The following is a 15,970-nucleotide window of genomic DNA, read 5'->3' as shown; positions in this document are numbered from 1 at the left end:
CAAGTGATCAACCTGAAGTTTAATGTGATTACAAAACCCGAGACTTCCTAGCGTTTGCTCTGCCCCATTCCTGTGCACATATTACTGAAGGCACAGGACTCCAACACTGAAGGTTTGACTCAGTTCCCTAAGTGCCCTTCCTCCCTTTCCCATGCCCTGAACTAAAGCTATCTGAAATGGGCTCTCTCCAGTTGTGCTTCATCAGGGAATTGCCCTAGGAATTACAGATGCTATGCAATGAGAGCCAGGTGGCAATATGAGCAAGTTTTCTAGCCCGTCCCTCCCCTTGTCCTCACCACTCTGCCACCTAGCCATTCACTGAGGTCAGAGAAGCCTCAGTGTCAGGGGAATGGGTATTCTTAGGGAGTGGGTTTCTACTGCCCTCTTAGGATTATTGTCAGGATAAAAGAGATTATAAAGGTGTATCAGTCTCCTGAGGCTGCCACAAAAAAAAAAAAAATGCCATAGACTGGGTGGCCTAAACAACTGAAAATAACTTTCCTACCATTCTGGAGACTGGTAGGTCCGAGATCAAGGTGCCAGCCATTTTGGTTTCTGGTGAGGACTCTCTTCCTGGTTTATAGACACCTGCCTTCTAGATATGTCCTCACCTGGCAGAGAGAGGGAGAAAGAGAGCAAGCTCTTCTGGTGTCTAATAGCATCATGAGGGTCCACCCTCATGACCTTATCTAAAGCTGATTACCTGCCAAAGGCCCAATCTCCAAATAAAAACACATTGAGGGGTAGGGCTGCAACATAAATTTGTGAGGGATCTGCACATTGTTAGAGCTTGGAGTTGAGGCCACTGGCTGGCCGATGAACTCACAAGTGGAGGTAGTGTGCTATATGAGGAGCACATCTTTCGTTAACAACGCAAGGGTCTCTGGTCCAATGAGTGGAGTTTGATAGTAATTCTTGCCACAAGTAAAAAAAAAAAAAAAAGGGGGAGATACAATTCAGCCTATAGCAATAAGTGAACTGAACCCACTCTGTAGACCCTGGGGCAAGAGTAATAAGGAAGATGGGATTGACACATGTTTTACTTTCATCCAAGACCAGATTAGCATGCCTGGTAAGAGCTGTCCCTCCTGAAGACATATGATCCAGGGCCACCCTACACGGAGCTTCCATTCTCTGGAATATCAGATTGTGCTTTTCCTTTATAATACAACATTTTAATATAGGCAGAAGCAGGTTTAAAAGAATATCAGGAGTTCTAAGGGAGAAAGGAAGGAAAGAAGGAAAGAAAAGAAAAAGAAAACGAGAAAGTCTCAGAAGGGCAACCCTCTCCCTCAGAGTTGTGGATATGGAGGACCCATTCCAGGAAGGGAAACCATGAACAGTGGGAAGGTGGGCTGTATTAATGCCCCAGGCCACGTTAGCACCCACCGAGAGTGTTCTAGGCTGGACCACCTCTGTGAGGGGTGCTGTGCAATGTCTTGGCATCTTTATATTCTAAGCACAGACCCACTTCTGGACTTCAGGCCAGCTGTTTCTTAAAAATAGACCTTTTATCTCCCCCTCCGCAAACTTGACCAAAACCTTTTGATTTATGTATGTCTTTAAGTTGCCTAATATTGTTGGATGAAAGAGGTTGTTTGAACATACCATGTTATTAAGAAATTACAGAGATGTTCATAGTCCCCAATAGTCACATTATCATTTTAATTCAGTTCAGATTAGTGGCTCTCAGCAAAAAGCTATCCCTTCCATTTTTGTGATTAATTCTCAAAATTCCTTAAAGGCATTATTATTGAAGAGAATTTGTGGAAGTAGAATCATCATCCTTACTTCTGGGGGATGTTTTTTAACCTTTGTTATAACAAGTAGTCTACTACACTTTGCTTTTACCATGCTTATATTTGATTTATAATTTTAAAATGCTATGTTCATTATTAGCCAAAGAATTAAACAGGGTGTTGCTTTTCTTAAGCAAAAGATTTAGCTCAGCCATTTTTTAATTGTAATCTCTGCATAAATGTATTGAGCTCATACCTCACATACCACAAATCATTGTTGCTGTAATCATTTCATATCTATAATTTTTTGTTGTGGTCTCTCAAGCTGACATGTTTTCTCCTGATGACTTGTTTAAAAAGCATTTCCAGCACCTACGTCCGGTAAGGTGCGTTATTCAAAAGTACTTCTCCACTTCTTAATAACTTGGTCTGTCATTATGTTGAGTAGGTGAAATTAAATTTATCCTTTATATACAAGAAAAAACCTTTATTACTTTAAGTTTTAAAAAAATAAGTTTATTGTAACTATGGTCTTCTGAAAAGAGAAAAGGACAAGAGCAAAAATTGCACACAAGTGCCCACACTCGTATAAATACACACACACACAAGACTCTAAAATCCTAGTCAAAAGCTATATTTCATAAAAGAGAATTATAGTAATGTTGATGGTTTGCCAAAACCTCAAGCAGTGACAAAATCCACAGAGTGTCCTGAAAAGGATGCCTTTGCAAAACCATGCCTCTCCAGATGGTTTAGATTAGAGATGTTTAAAAACACATGGCAGCATTAGTTTGGTTTAGAATTCATAGTTAATTCAGTAGATAAAATAATGCAAATTTGAAACCCTAGCCTGTGTATCAGAAAAATCATCAAATCTTATGATTGCTCTTAGGGGAGGTTGGTATGTGATGTGTTGATTTTTAAATGATCTAATTGAAATAATAAAATTAAGCAAGAAGGGGTAAAAAAGGATTGAAAATACAAGAGTATAAGTAAAAACTTTCTTCTCTGCAGAATATTTATTCCTTTGAGCTGTCATATCTAATCAATTTGTATGGGATTCGACAGCCAATTGTCATTTCCTGAGATAAACTATGTAAAGAGGTTGTGTTACAGAGACAGCATGAAAAAAATGGAAAAAAAAAATAATTCCAGAGCGTGAAGCAGAGAGAGGCCACAATGTCCCACAGAGTGCTGCCTGGATCTGCTCACCTTGCTAAGAACAGCAGATAAGCAGCTTACACACGAGTTTTCCCTTTGGCTCCTTCAGCTTTCCCCCCTGCGCATACTATTTCTTAAAGAGAGTGCTCTTGGTCTACGTTTTAGTAAATTATTTTGCCTTCTATGTGGTTTTTAATCTTGGTGGGAGCTCTGTGTGGACAGTGATGTCACACAGTGTTCTCCTGCACGAGATGTAAACAGTTCCCCTTGGGCCCCAAAAGGCTCCATCACTAAAAGCCTGGCTCCCACTGTCCCTTTCCTTGTGTTTAAAATCAAAAGTATCCCACCCTCTGATCCCACAGTGGGGTAGCCAGCGAACAAGTCCTGGAAAAGAACTTTTGTATGGGAACACTATTAATGTAATGATGTATATTATCATGGGTGCTACCTGCCACACAGATGAGAGCGTTCAGCTGTGTTAAAATTGCCACGAGAAGAATGTTCATGCAAGAGCTCAAGGCCTTTCAGAAAATACGAGACAAAGATCCTACAAAGATAGAATCAGGAGGTTTCAAGCAACAGTTGATGGGCTTCAAAGGGCTTGACTCTCAAACGTGGCACAATATTTAGTTCCCCTAGAAAGAAACACATTTTGAGCATTTTCTAAGTATGAAAACTAGAATTGTGGCTTTTGATGTCTGGAAGGGGCTCCACAGTCAAAGCAAATATGCTCCATTAGTAGCAAAGTTGCACGCACACGCGCGCATGCACGCACACACAGAAAAATGTTGGAGAGGGCAGACCCTGTGGACAGACTTAGTGTGGATTCATGGAGATTTCCATCATAAATGTAATTGAATTTCATTTGAGCAACAGAGGCACTGCACTGGCCAATCTTAACGGCTGATCCATCGTTCTGCATCCATACCCATTTAATATTTGTAACCAGAGATTATATTTTTGTTTCATCTTCTAATCATTTTTAAATGGAAATGCATCCCCAACTAAGTCAAATGACCACTTTAAGATAGTTTAGCCATGTCCTACTCTATGGGGAGTAGAAAGAGATTTTTTGCTTTCCCTTTTGTTTTTTGTGTGTAAATTGTTTCTCATACATGAGTTAATACTCCTTCCATTAGACCTATTAATATATAGACTTGTAGAATCTCAGGGTTTGAAGGAAACTTCATGGTTTTCTGGGTCAAACACCTATTCAATGCCTGAATTCTCTTGAATTCTTCTCCTTTCCATCTTCCGCTGTCAAGTCATCATCTTGCCTTTCTTGAACTTTGCTCCTGCTCCTGTCCCAGAGCAGACCATCCCATCTCTGGCCAGTGCTGCCAAGTTTCCCAGTGTGCCTGCAGCAGAATGGCATTTCATCCGAAAGGATTATGCATCACAGACAGAGGCAAAGTCACCCCAGAATGTCCAGGGGAACAGTCTCTCCAACAAGGCAGCTGGCTTTGGGTTGCTATGGGAGTGGGAATGAGCACATGAATACAGTCCCCCCCACCACCTTCCTCATGTGTCTCACCATCTTTGTCCTCACCTGGCTTTCTTTGACATCATTCCATTAAAGGCGCAACAAGGTGCTGTCAACCTGTTGCCACTAAAATAATGAAAAGACTTCACTTTGGGGGAAGGTGTTCAGTGGAAGGCAAGTTCTACCTGTGCTCTCCCTGTTGCCCCTCCCCCACCTCCCAAGCCACACTTCTGATCAGGCTGTTTACCTGTTTCATGGTCTCTTCTTCAATGTGTTTGCTCAAATTGTGAGGACTTGCTACGTTTTGGAACTGGATTTCACTGGATTTTCCCATCTATATATTGAAGCTGCTGAGACAGGCTTAACACAAACCTCCTGCCTTTAGAACATTAACAATATGTTCTCCCCTTTGGGAGAGGGACAGCTGAGCCAAGTTCTATAAAACATCACAAATTCAGACAACATGGAGGAAGAAGGACAGTTCTTAATCAGATATGGCTCACTAGAGGAGACCTTGATAACTGAATTTTTTTGAGAAGCAAATAAGCACAGCCTCCAAACTATTTTTTTTGTCTAAATAGGAATTTTCATGTATCAGGTTCTCTGCTGATTTAGGACATCGTTACAGAAATATGAAAATATATTTGCACCAAGACTATGTGATAACCTGAACTGGTCATCAAATGTCAGGGACCTGATTGCTTTAATGAAGAGTGAAAAAGGTTTTATTGTTTGTACGTTATACTTCATAAATGGACATTTATGAAATTCTGGAGGGACTCGGAAATCATTTGTTCCCCAGCTCCATTCATTTAGTTAGAAAGTACCACTTTTCAGTCAATGTAAAGGGAAACCAGTTATCGTTTATTTATTTATTTAAAGATTATTAAGCTAATTTTACTTATTTATTTTTTATTTTTCATTATATTCAGTTATCCTTTATTATTCTGTGGTAACTTCACAGCTAATTAGGTAGCTCTTGTGTCCTAGGAATAATATCAAAACAAATGGGAAAGAGGGGTCTTGAGTTTCTTGGACATATATTATTTCAAAACCAAATTAAAAATATTTCCCTCAAAACCCTTATGGATTTTTTAATGTCCACTTCATGGGTGTTTATCCCTAGAGATCCCAGACTGTTGAATCTTGTCTATCAGTACAGTGCCTTCAAGTAAGAAATATATTAATTACTGCTCTCAACCTCATAACTCGTCTGAAGCAAGGAAGGATATATATGAGCAAATATATTGCTATTCTGCATCGTTCCTGCTGAAACCCTTGAGTGAGCATAAGTGTGACTGGTTCCTATCAATAATATTTGGGTGCATAATCCTGGGACAGCAGAGAGCTGCACAGGGTGATACATACAATGAAAGCGTAGAAATAGGACAAGGCTCTTCGTTTTTACCTACAGAGGACAGTTTGCCTTATTCTCAGGTTGATGGCAGGTCAGCCCAAACAGAAACACTCTAAGCATCTGTACAGCCTGTTTCTCAAAAGACCAATGGATTTTGGCTGCCTCGTTCACATGTAACAAGGTAAGAAAGATGACGCCTTGGGAAACAGGCCATATCAGTTAAAACCAAGTTTGGTATAAATGCCAAGACCGAGTAGTAGAATTGTTACGTGCCCGAAGCCTGATTCCTTGGAGCCTGAATTCCATTCTCTCTCTCTCTGGCTCTGAGCCCGAGGGGCCACCGTGTCGGTAGTTCAGCTAGTTCAGTTACCACCTGTGTTCCAAGAGTGAAGTCAGACCGAGAGGAAAGGAAGCTCGCTGGGCTGCCCGGATCCATGTTCACTTGAGCCACTCTATTTATTATTCTGCTAGGGAATGATCTGCCCTTGAAGGCTGGTCTGAGGAGGCTGGGATCGCAGGCAGCAGGTATGCTATGAACAACAAACCCATATTCTTAACATATGTTTAATTTGAGTAACTCCCCTCCTTTAAAATACCTCCTGATTTTAAATCCACATCCTGATTTGCCCACTCTTGTTACCATTTTCTGCTGCCTGTTCTGAATTAATCCTTTGAGGTGGTCATTCCGCGGAAAGAAAAAAGGAAAATGAGAAGAGAGATGCAAAGTTGGGAATGTGAATGAAAGAGGATGAGGGAAAGCAGCGGGAAGGGGACCATTAAGTAAGTCTGTTCTCATGAGCTAGGTTTTCTTTGAGCTGTGTGACACGGGAGAGGTAGAAGAAGAAGAGAAATACAAGGAAGAGGCCCTCGAAAGGTTATCCATTAATATCCCTGCTGAAGAATGGGAATCATTTTTGCAATAGAGCTCAATTTCCAAAGATTATTTTGATTCTCCATCGTACTTCATCTCAAAGAATTGATATAATCTAAAAGAGGTTAAAATGATTAAAATAGTTTCCATAGTGGAAAATTAAATGATTTTACTAACTGTCAAAGTCAGTGTTTAAACTGAGATCATTTGAATTATATTTTATATGGTGATCATGTCACTGAGATGTCTAAACATCCTTTGTGAACGTAATAATCCCTGATTCTGATTTTTCATCGACAGAAAACTGAGTAAAGGTTAGAACGATTAGCCACCAATTGCTTTGATTTGTAAAACCTGCAGAGAAGGCCGGTTTTCTTGAGGAATTCTGAGTTAAAATACATTCTCCACCTTGGAACTATTAATCCTTTTGGAGATTTTTATACATGTTTCTTAGATATATTTTTGGCTCAAAGGATTATAAAACTGCTTCAAATACTTGATTTAGAATATATTTAAAAGAGAAATAGCAATACCATATGCTATTAGATACACTCTAAAATAGCAAAATATTATATCGCTTGATGTCATCAAATTCATTTTCTCTCCTCTATGTATTAATCCATCTATCTCTCAAATCCTGGTTTTCCTGGGCCACACCAGACTGGTTTAATGAGGTCTTGTTAACAGTGTAAACCATACATCTGTAGCTCTCACCTCATCTGCAGTTTAAGATTTCTGGGCTCTTCACATTCTCCCTCTTGTTTTCCGGGCCCCCTCCCAGAGGAGGTCACAAGTATGTTCACGAATAAGGTTACAAGGACTAGCTGTGATGCTACAGGCAACTTGCTGGGACCCCAGCATCCAAGCCCCGCTGCCTTCCCCTCTGCTACCACCCCATCAGACAGCAAGGGCTTGCCCTCACTCACCTCTAGAGCAAGCTTCACGGCCACATGCTGGCTTCCATTGCTGCACAGCCATTGTTGCAGATCATGTTCCAGAGCCCTGAACGGCCTGGTAACTTCCAGAACAAGCCAGTCAGGGTATATTCCAGAGTGATTCTCTCCCCAAAGAGAATGTTCTGTGTGTCAAGGACACCTAAATAAGGCAAGCTGGTACTCTACTGTCTCCAAAGTTCGTAACACATAGGCCATTGGTCTTTAGAGTTGACCAGTAGCACCCTAATGTTAATAGAGTTCTGGCAGACCCACCCCATGAGTCTGCTCTTGATGACTCTCTAAATTGTGAACACTGCTTAGGCTCAAACCCGACTGCCTGGCTAAGTTTATTTCAGGTTTGAAATGTAGCGGTCTTTACTTCAACACGGAAGCAGGTTGCATTTTATCCAGAACAATTTAACAGACCTTTATTGTGCCTAGCACCCTGCTTAGGTGCCAAGGCTACAATGATGAATATGGTCTGTACTTGGCCTATGAGGAATTTATCCCTCTTCTCTTAGGTCAAGAGCAAGAATGAATGATCTGTAGTAGATTACAAGCTATTAAACTGAAATAATTAATGCATATTTTACCCAGAATACCCCCCACTGTGGTGTCATCTGACTTAAGACTTAGTGTGAAACATTGAAAGTGGGGTGGAGATAAAATGATAGTTAGGTTAGTCTGGGGGAAACAGCCTTTGGAAGGCTGAGCTAGCTTGCATTAGGAGGGAGGCGACCTCACATGAAGAATACCTACCTCCTACCTCAAGATCCTGCAAATGGTTTGGGGATGGTTGGTGAACCACAGGTATTCCTAAGGCTGGTTCCTATTAGACAGGGAAAACGAGAAACCTCGCTTTCCCTCATCCTTGCTGTGGAATGAAACCAATAAAGTCAGTTACTATTTAGACAAGTGAGTGAATGCTGTCCGTTTGGGAGAGAATGTTCCTGGGGAGGAATTGACCAATAGAGGCCACTGAAGGGCTTTTGGGGACAGCGGGGAGAGCACAACCAGACAGTAGTTCAAGTAATGCAAGTATCAATGGCAACTCTGTTAACATCATTAAGTTAAATTTACCTAAATCAAAAGCAGAAGGAAAACCTTACCTTTGCATATATATTTTTGTCATTCTGCAAATAAAACGTGTAGTTCAAAACCTGGCACAATGACTGTCTACACAGACTGAATCCTATAGAAGAAAAATACCTTAGAGGAGTTTGTATTGCCAGATGCTTGGCATCATGTAGTCAAAACATTCTGAATGTGTTTTAAAATAGTCTTCCAGATGTGTGACAACTTAGACAACTAGCTAAAGCCCTTGTCTACATTTTGAAAAGGCGGGGGGGGGGGGGGGGGCGGGGTAAGAAACTGAGGTAGTTACTCAAATTATACAGGAAAATGAAACACTTATTGCCTTCTGAGTCTGATTGCCTTAAAAAGATGTAGGGTTTTGGGGAGGTTTTTTTGTTTGTTTTGCCTTTTGACAAAGTTCTTCACCTCTGCATTTGAGCTGGCCAACATAGACCTAGATGGAACTTTCCACAGTACCTTGTATTTTCCATGTGAAAGACATTATCACCACCAAGTTATGGCATTTTCTAATTCCAGGAGTAGTTATTTAGAAATTTAACTTTATTTTGTGTTTATTTGTCCTGCCTCTTGATAGTAAATATTATTAATTCCATATATATATCAGTTTGCCCAGTTTCTTTACATTTTAAGGCTCATGTTCAGAGTATAGAATAAAATAAGGGGAAAAATACATAGTAGAGATTTGTTTACCTTTGAACTAGATTTTCCCATAGAAATTCACATTCTTTAGTGAGAGCTTTATGCTGTGTTAAACTCAACTCAGGAAGTTTATATGTGCAAACAGTAGGTGCTAAATATTTAGTGACCTACTAGAATTGCAGGAAAAATCATTCAGGAGACTTTACACCTTGTGAGTCTTGCACAGTTATTTCCTCTAGACCACAGAGAGATATTTCGTTTGTACTTAAGACAATCAGTAAGTAAATCTGTGGACTTTGTCACTGATAGAATGCACTGATAGAATGTTGTTGCCACATTTAAAAGAAGAAAATGCCTGGGGGGATCCAATTCTGAAGTGTTGTTGCATATCAATCTAGTTTTTATTGTTTATCTCTTACTGTCAACATACTTACAGTACAGTGTTACATTAATTTACAGTTATTCCCAATTACTCTTTGATACCAGTTTTATATGATACATTGATAGGGCTGGCATTAAACAAATACAATAGGTTGTCATCCCTTTCTGAATGCTACAATTAAGTCAACGATAAGACAGGGTTCCTGTAATTGTTTTGACTGAGAACTGGTAGAAATTTGCCAGAGTGACACAAACTAGCAGGCATAAAATGTCAGTTGCTTCAAAACAATGGAAAACTTAGCATAATCCCCTCCAGTTCCATCCATGTCGATGCAAATAATAGGTGTTCATCCTTTCTGATGGCTGAGTAATATTCCATTGTATATATGGACCATACCTTCTTTATTCATTCGTCTATTAAAGGGCATCTCGGCTCCTTCCACAGTTTATAGCATGGAGGACATTAGGAGAAGGAAGGGGAAAAAGGGGAGAGGGATCAGAGGGGAAGGTGAACCATGAGAGACTATGGACTCCGGAAAACAAACTGAGGATTTCAGAGGGGAAGGGAGTGGGGGTTGGGTTAGCCAGGTGATGAGTATTAAGGAGGGCACATATTGCATGGAGCACTGGGTGTTATACGCAAACAATGAATCATGGTACACTACGTCAAAAACTAATGATATAATGTATGGTGATTAACATAACTATAAAAAAATGGAAAACTTCAAAATGAAAATATGTAATTGTCCATCACTGAAGTTCCTTTAGGTTGCCCGCCAAAATCATCCTGCATTGGTGGGAGGAGGATTGGGTGGCAGTTGGAGGTAGCTTATTGTCATATATTTTTAATGGCATGAGACAAATGTGAAAGAGTTTTGACAGAAGGTATATGGATCTTGATTGACATGGCAGTTGGTAGCACCTCTAGTGGGAGAGCAGTTCAGGGACCGTGACTTTGATTTGAAGGATTTATTTTGGAGGGGGAAGGTACATGACTTGGAGTTTGTTCATCACAGAGAAAAGCTTGGGTTTTCAATGGTACGATTGCAATATGCTCCATGCATCTTTACTACCTCCTGAAGGTTACCACCCTCTCTTTTTTGTTGGTTGATCTTTTTGAAATAGTAATTGGAGAAAGTTTAGTATGAGACAGGATGCAAGGGACATGGAAAGGGGTTTTAAATCTCTATTCTGGGTGTATCTTTGTCTCTATGTGACAGTGAGCAATTTACTTGGTCAGGAAAATCTGTCACAACAGATTATATTCTGTCTACCAGATGAAATAGAATAAAATAGAACCAGTATGCTTTTTTGAATCTAAAACAGGGTCAGGTAAAAATGAGCTTGAATGAGAATGAAGGTTGTATGTTTGAGAGAGATCAGAAGTGTACGGTGGACATGTGACCATGACTTTGGCTACTGGTGAGCTATGGGAATTAGCTAACCTTACAAATAATTCAAAGTATTTACCTTACCATTTTCTCAGGATATTTACAAGTTCATCAGATATTTATTGAACACTATGGTAGGCAGAGTAATGGCCACCCAACACGTCTACCTCCTAATACCGGAAACCGGTGGATATATCCCCTCAGGAGGCAAAAGGGGCTTTGCAGATATGATTAAATTAAGGATCTTGAGAAAGGGAGATCATTCCAGCTTATCATGGTGGGCCCAATGTAATTAAAAGGCTGGGTTCTAAGAAGTGAAAGAGGGAGTCAGGAGAGTCAGGCTCAGAAGGAAATGTGATGATGGAAGAAGCAGAATCAAAGTGATGTGATAGGAGGAAGACTCAAGTAGTCATTGCTGCTTTGAAGGTGAAAGGTGGCCATGAGCCAAGGAATGAGGCCAGCCTGTACACCCTGGAAAGAAGGCAAGGAAACTGATTCTCCACTAGAGCCTCCAGGAAGGAATGCAGCCCTGCTTACCCCTCAGTTTCAGGCCTCCTAACCTCCAGAAGTGTATGGTTATAAATTTGTATCCTAAGGCCACTCAGTGGGTGGTAACATTACAGCAGCAATAGGAGGTGAATGCACATACCTCCTAGGTCTTAGGAATGGTCTTAAGCAAAAAGCTCAACACAGAAAAGCAAAGCGTACCTCTTGCCCTTGTGAGGCTTACAAGTCCAACATGCGCATTATGTTGCCTATGAAGAAATTAAGCCTGATAGAATTAATAGAATTTTCACACAGAAAATTGGTCTTGATTACCATCCCATGAATCTTTACATGACAACATCTGTATCTTAGGAATAGGGGGAAAAAAAAATTCTATCCTGCCCCTCCTGCATAGATTTTGCGTGTCACCCTAAAGGCTGCTGTCTTTCCACCAGCACAGGAAACAGCTTAATACCAATCCCATCACTTTTATTTATGACAGATCATCTACTGATTTTAGGATGGATCATCCATAGAATAACAGTCTTGCCTTTGCATTCTGAAGAGTTGAACCTACCTAAAGCCATTAAATGAAAAGAAGGTGGCCTTTTCCTTAGGACAGTGGTTCTTAACCTAAATGAAGAAACCCTCCTCAAGGAGTTAAGTCACATGGACAAAGTCCCACAGCTGTAGCAACAGGGCCCCTGCTGCAACTGGAGTTTGCTGACCCCCTTTCCAATCTCTGCCCATTTACCCTACAGACACTTGGGTGCCTAGATCCAGCTGCTCTTTCAAAATCTGAAATAGGAATGGAGTCCATTTCACTAACCCACTTCCCAGCACACAGTGTGGATTACAAAAGGAAATTAACATGTAAAGAAACCTTTTAGAAACTAAAGGAGCCATGTTAGTTCTCTTGCTATAGTATTTGGCTGGTCTCACAGTTGGTGTCGTTTTCAAGTGTGGGGCTTGATTTAATAGAGACGGCCAACAGTTGTGGATCTAATCAAATGGAGCTCGAAGCACATAACTTTCAGTGTGAGGGAGCTCGAAGAACATTTTCAAGTTTCAGAGTGGTCTGACAGGAATAAGGCAAAAAGTATTCAAAGGGAGTTGGAAAATCAAGCTGAGGGATCTTGTTTTTCAGGTCTGTTATAGTCACTTTGTGAGGTATTGCAGACAATTCATTATAATTTATCACACTGATACTCTTAGATTGGATGAAACCCAACACAACTGAGTTAGATGCATATTAAATTACCTCTTACTTAAAAAGGAGGGTGGTCTCACCAGGGCAGGATGGAGTTCATTAGCAGGCTGAGAAGTTTTTCTTAACTCTTCATCATCTGGTTTCATATTGTTCCTGGTTCCTCAAGAACATTGGACACCTTATTTTTTTCAACTCTTGGAGAGGTACACTAGGTACTCTGTGAATCTCAGTAGCCACCAGTTCCAAAGATAAAATGCTCATCATCATAAGTCTATAAACAAAATTCAGATTACTATGAAAAACTGCTGCTATTCTTTACAGAAAATCAATTTTTTTAGGGAAAAGGAGAAGAAATATTGTCTTTGTGTATTTTTATTTAGATATGCACAAAGCAAAGTATTCCACTCCATTATGATCATTGACTGGCGTGCATATTGGGTGTACGGCAACATATGTGTTTAGGAATTACGATCACATTTCTTCCAGCTGACCAGCACTATCAGCCTTATCATTCAGTGAAGGGCATGGCTCAGACAGGAGTCTACTGACTCCACATTTTTTCCAAAACTGGAAACTTCAAACTCCATGTAAATGGCCTTTAATTTGTACATTCTGAGTCTTACGAGGTAGGGTTTTCCCCTAGGGGACAAAAATGGGCAGAGAACAATCCCTGAAGTGCTATAAATTTAACCATTTGATCCCAAAGGAATTTTTTTTCATACAGTTTTGTTTGTCTCGGAATTTACTTATTATTTTGTCCTTCTTTGAAAAACCAGCTCAGGTGGAACACTGGGAAATTTGATACCTATTTATCCTCTGGTCTTCCAAGTATACCTACATGTTAAGAGGGGACTTATTTCTGCTTAGAAATGAACAACCAGGACAGATTTCTATCCCTTTCCACACTCTAGTCATTCTCAGTCTTTCAGTCTCTTGTTAAACATCAAAAAATCGTCAGTGGAAAAAGTGTTGGTGTGGAAATTGGGGGCTGGGTGGGCCTTGGGATTGGGTGACAATCACAGAAGTCAGTTCACCCTTGTCTCTTGCATCCTTCTTTAGCAAGCACTTAAACCCGGTTTTTTCTGGTCCTTCTCAGTACTTCAAAGTAGTAGTTTATCAATAGAACCACCAAGCTAGACACAGTCCAAGAGGTCATCTGCTGCATCTCCGTGCCTTAGGCATAAGCATATCTAAGTAATTCCAGGCAGATAAAAAGAGACAAAGACAGCTTCTGCCTTGTACCACATTGCTTCTTGGCTGCAGGACCTCACTTCTCATGTGTTTCCCCAGAGATCTGGAGTCACCATATAGTTTTAAAATGAGAAAGGACCTATTTTTGCAAAATTCTTTTATTATCCTGCTAAATTTAGAATGATCTCCCTGACTCCATGCACCATCACAGTGGGCAAAACCACCACAGTAAAGGAAAAAAAAAAAAAAAAAACCATGTGAAGAGCATATGAGGACTGGAACACTTTAGGTTTTTTTTGTTGTTGTTGTTTTTAATGGTCCCCCTATAATTTCTGACCTAAGTGGCTTGGTAATAATCTAATGTGGGATATTCCATGACTGTTTGGGTGGATCCTCCAAATGGAGATTTATTTTATCAGCAGGGTGTTGTTGAGTGACATTCCTAGGGAGACTGTGTTTTCTTCCTCCTTTTTCCATCTCAGGCACAAAATCCAAATCCTACACATTCAGAAGGAGGTTGCCCACAAAGCAAGACAGATCTATCTTGCAATTGTTTTTAGACGTCCTTGACAGTGCAACAGTTCTGAATCTGATTACCCTGTTTAATGTTGTGTTTTTGAGAAAGAATCCCTGATCATTGAGTTCTGTTGTGTTCGATAGCTGAACGCCATCATTGTCTTTTTTACATAGCCAAGGAAGAATTCATAGACTAAAAAGCTGACTCTTCTTTACATGGCTTACTCTGTCAAGGTTGTGGGGGTGAGGAGGGGCTGGGCAGGAGGCCGGTGGGGGGGAGGGGAAGACCCGTATTTCTGAATGCTGTGTTTGCCCTCTTTGTAAGGACTTAGTACTTTTTCAATAAAAAATAAATTTAGTTTGTGGCTACACTTCAAGGAAAATGGTTTGATGGTAAGTGTAGAGGAGCCCCAGCTCTGGATTTAGAGAAGTCGTGTGGCTGAGTCCTTTAGCGTCACTTTCATGTGGTCCAGTGAGCCATTCTCAGAAACCGCGAACATTTTTGAAGATACTGAACTGGAGACATTCACAATTCTTCCCTCCCTTTTTTTTTTTTTTTTTGCTATTAATCCTTCATGTTTTAACAAGTCCTGAAGTTAATGCTGCCTACACTTTTTTCCCGTCAAATTGGAAGTCTTTTCCTTCTCTTTTGAGGAAAGTAATCTGTTCTCTTTAGTTCATACCTCACATAAATCAAAGGGGTGAATGTCAACACATGACATATCCAAATATCAACTTCCTTTTTTTTCTAATTAAGCAGGATTTAGACATTTGGTTTGAAGAAGGTTGGTGTTTCTTAACATATAAAGTAACCCATATGTTCATCTCTTCCTATTCTTTCTGTCCTTCTTGGTAAAGCAAAAGTTCAATTTCAGCTTGCACCACATCCGTATTCCAGCCTAGGCATAGCAACCTGGGTTTCCTGTTTCCTGGAAAAGACACACTAAGTGGTAAGTAAATGATTAGAAGCCTCTACCGAAAAAGCTTCTTTGACCTGAGCACGTTTCTGTGAACATTATTGCCAGATATGATGGCATATCCCCACCTCACTTTATCCATAGTAAAGTTTTTGGAATAAACAAATTTATAAAAATGGATATGTGTGTGTATGTTAGTTATAATCCCCTTTCACCAACTGACCTCGAACTCTTGGGTTTCTTTTTTTTTATTTTTGTCCAAATGCTTGCAAGACCTAAAAAGATTTTGGCAATCATCAGAAACAAGGGAAGTGTGAGAAACTGTCAGTCTAGAGAAACCTAGGGAGACAAGATGACTAAATATAATGGGGTCTCCTAGATGGGGATCCTGGAGCAGGAAAGGGACATTGGGTAAAACCTAAGAACACCTGAGTGAAGCGTGGATTTTGGTAATAGTGTATTGATATCGGCTTCTTAGTTGTGACAAATGTACCACAATATAACAATAGGGAAGGTGTTAACAGTGGGGAAAACGGTGTGAGGTGTATGGGAACCATACCGTCTGAACTGCCTTTCTGCAAATCTAAAACTATTACAA

At 40.2% G+C, this 15,970-nt stretch overlaps 1 protein-coding gene and 1 non-coding gene across 5 annotated transcripts in view; both read left to right on the top strand.

The window, feature by feature from the left end:
• Nucleotides 1-15,970, top strand: part of DYNC1I1 (dynein cytoplasmic 1 intermediate chain 1) — a 301,647-nt gene that overhangs the window by 205,289 nt on the left and 80,388 nt on the right. The window lies entirely within an intron of this gene.
• LOC115940030 (small nucleolar RNA SNORA62/SNORA6 family) lies at nucleotides 773-926 on the top strand. The gene has a single exon (XR_004074814.2). It is a non-coding gene; the product is annotated as a small nucleolar RNA SNORA62/SNORA6 family (small nucleolar RNA).

Source organism: Leptonychotes weddellii, chromosome 12 (genome assembly GCF_054177405.1).
Source record: "Leptonychotes weddellii isolate Sample4059 chromosome 12, ASM5417740v2, whole genome shotgun sequence".
Taxonomy (NCBI): Eukaryota; Metazoa; Chordata; class Mammalia; order Carnivora; family Phocidae; genus Leptonychotes; species Leptonychotes weddellii.
The sequence above is the reverse complement of the archived record's forward strand: the minus strand, read 5'-3'. Positions and strand labels throughout refer to the sequence as shown.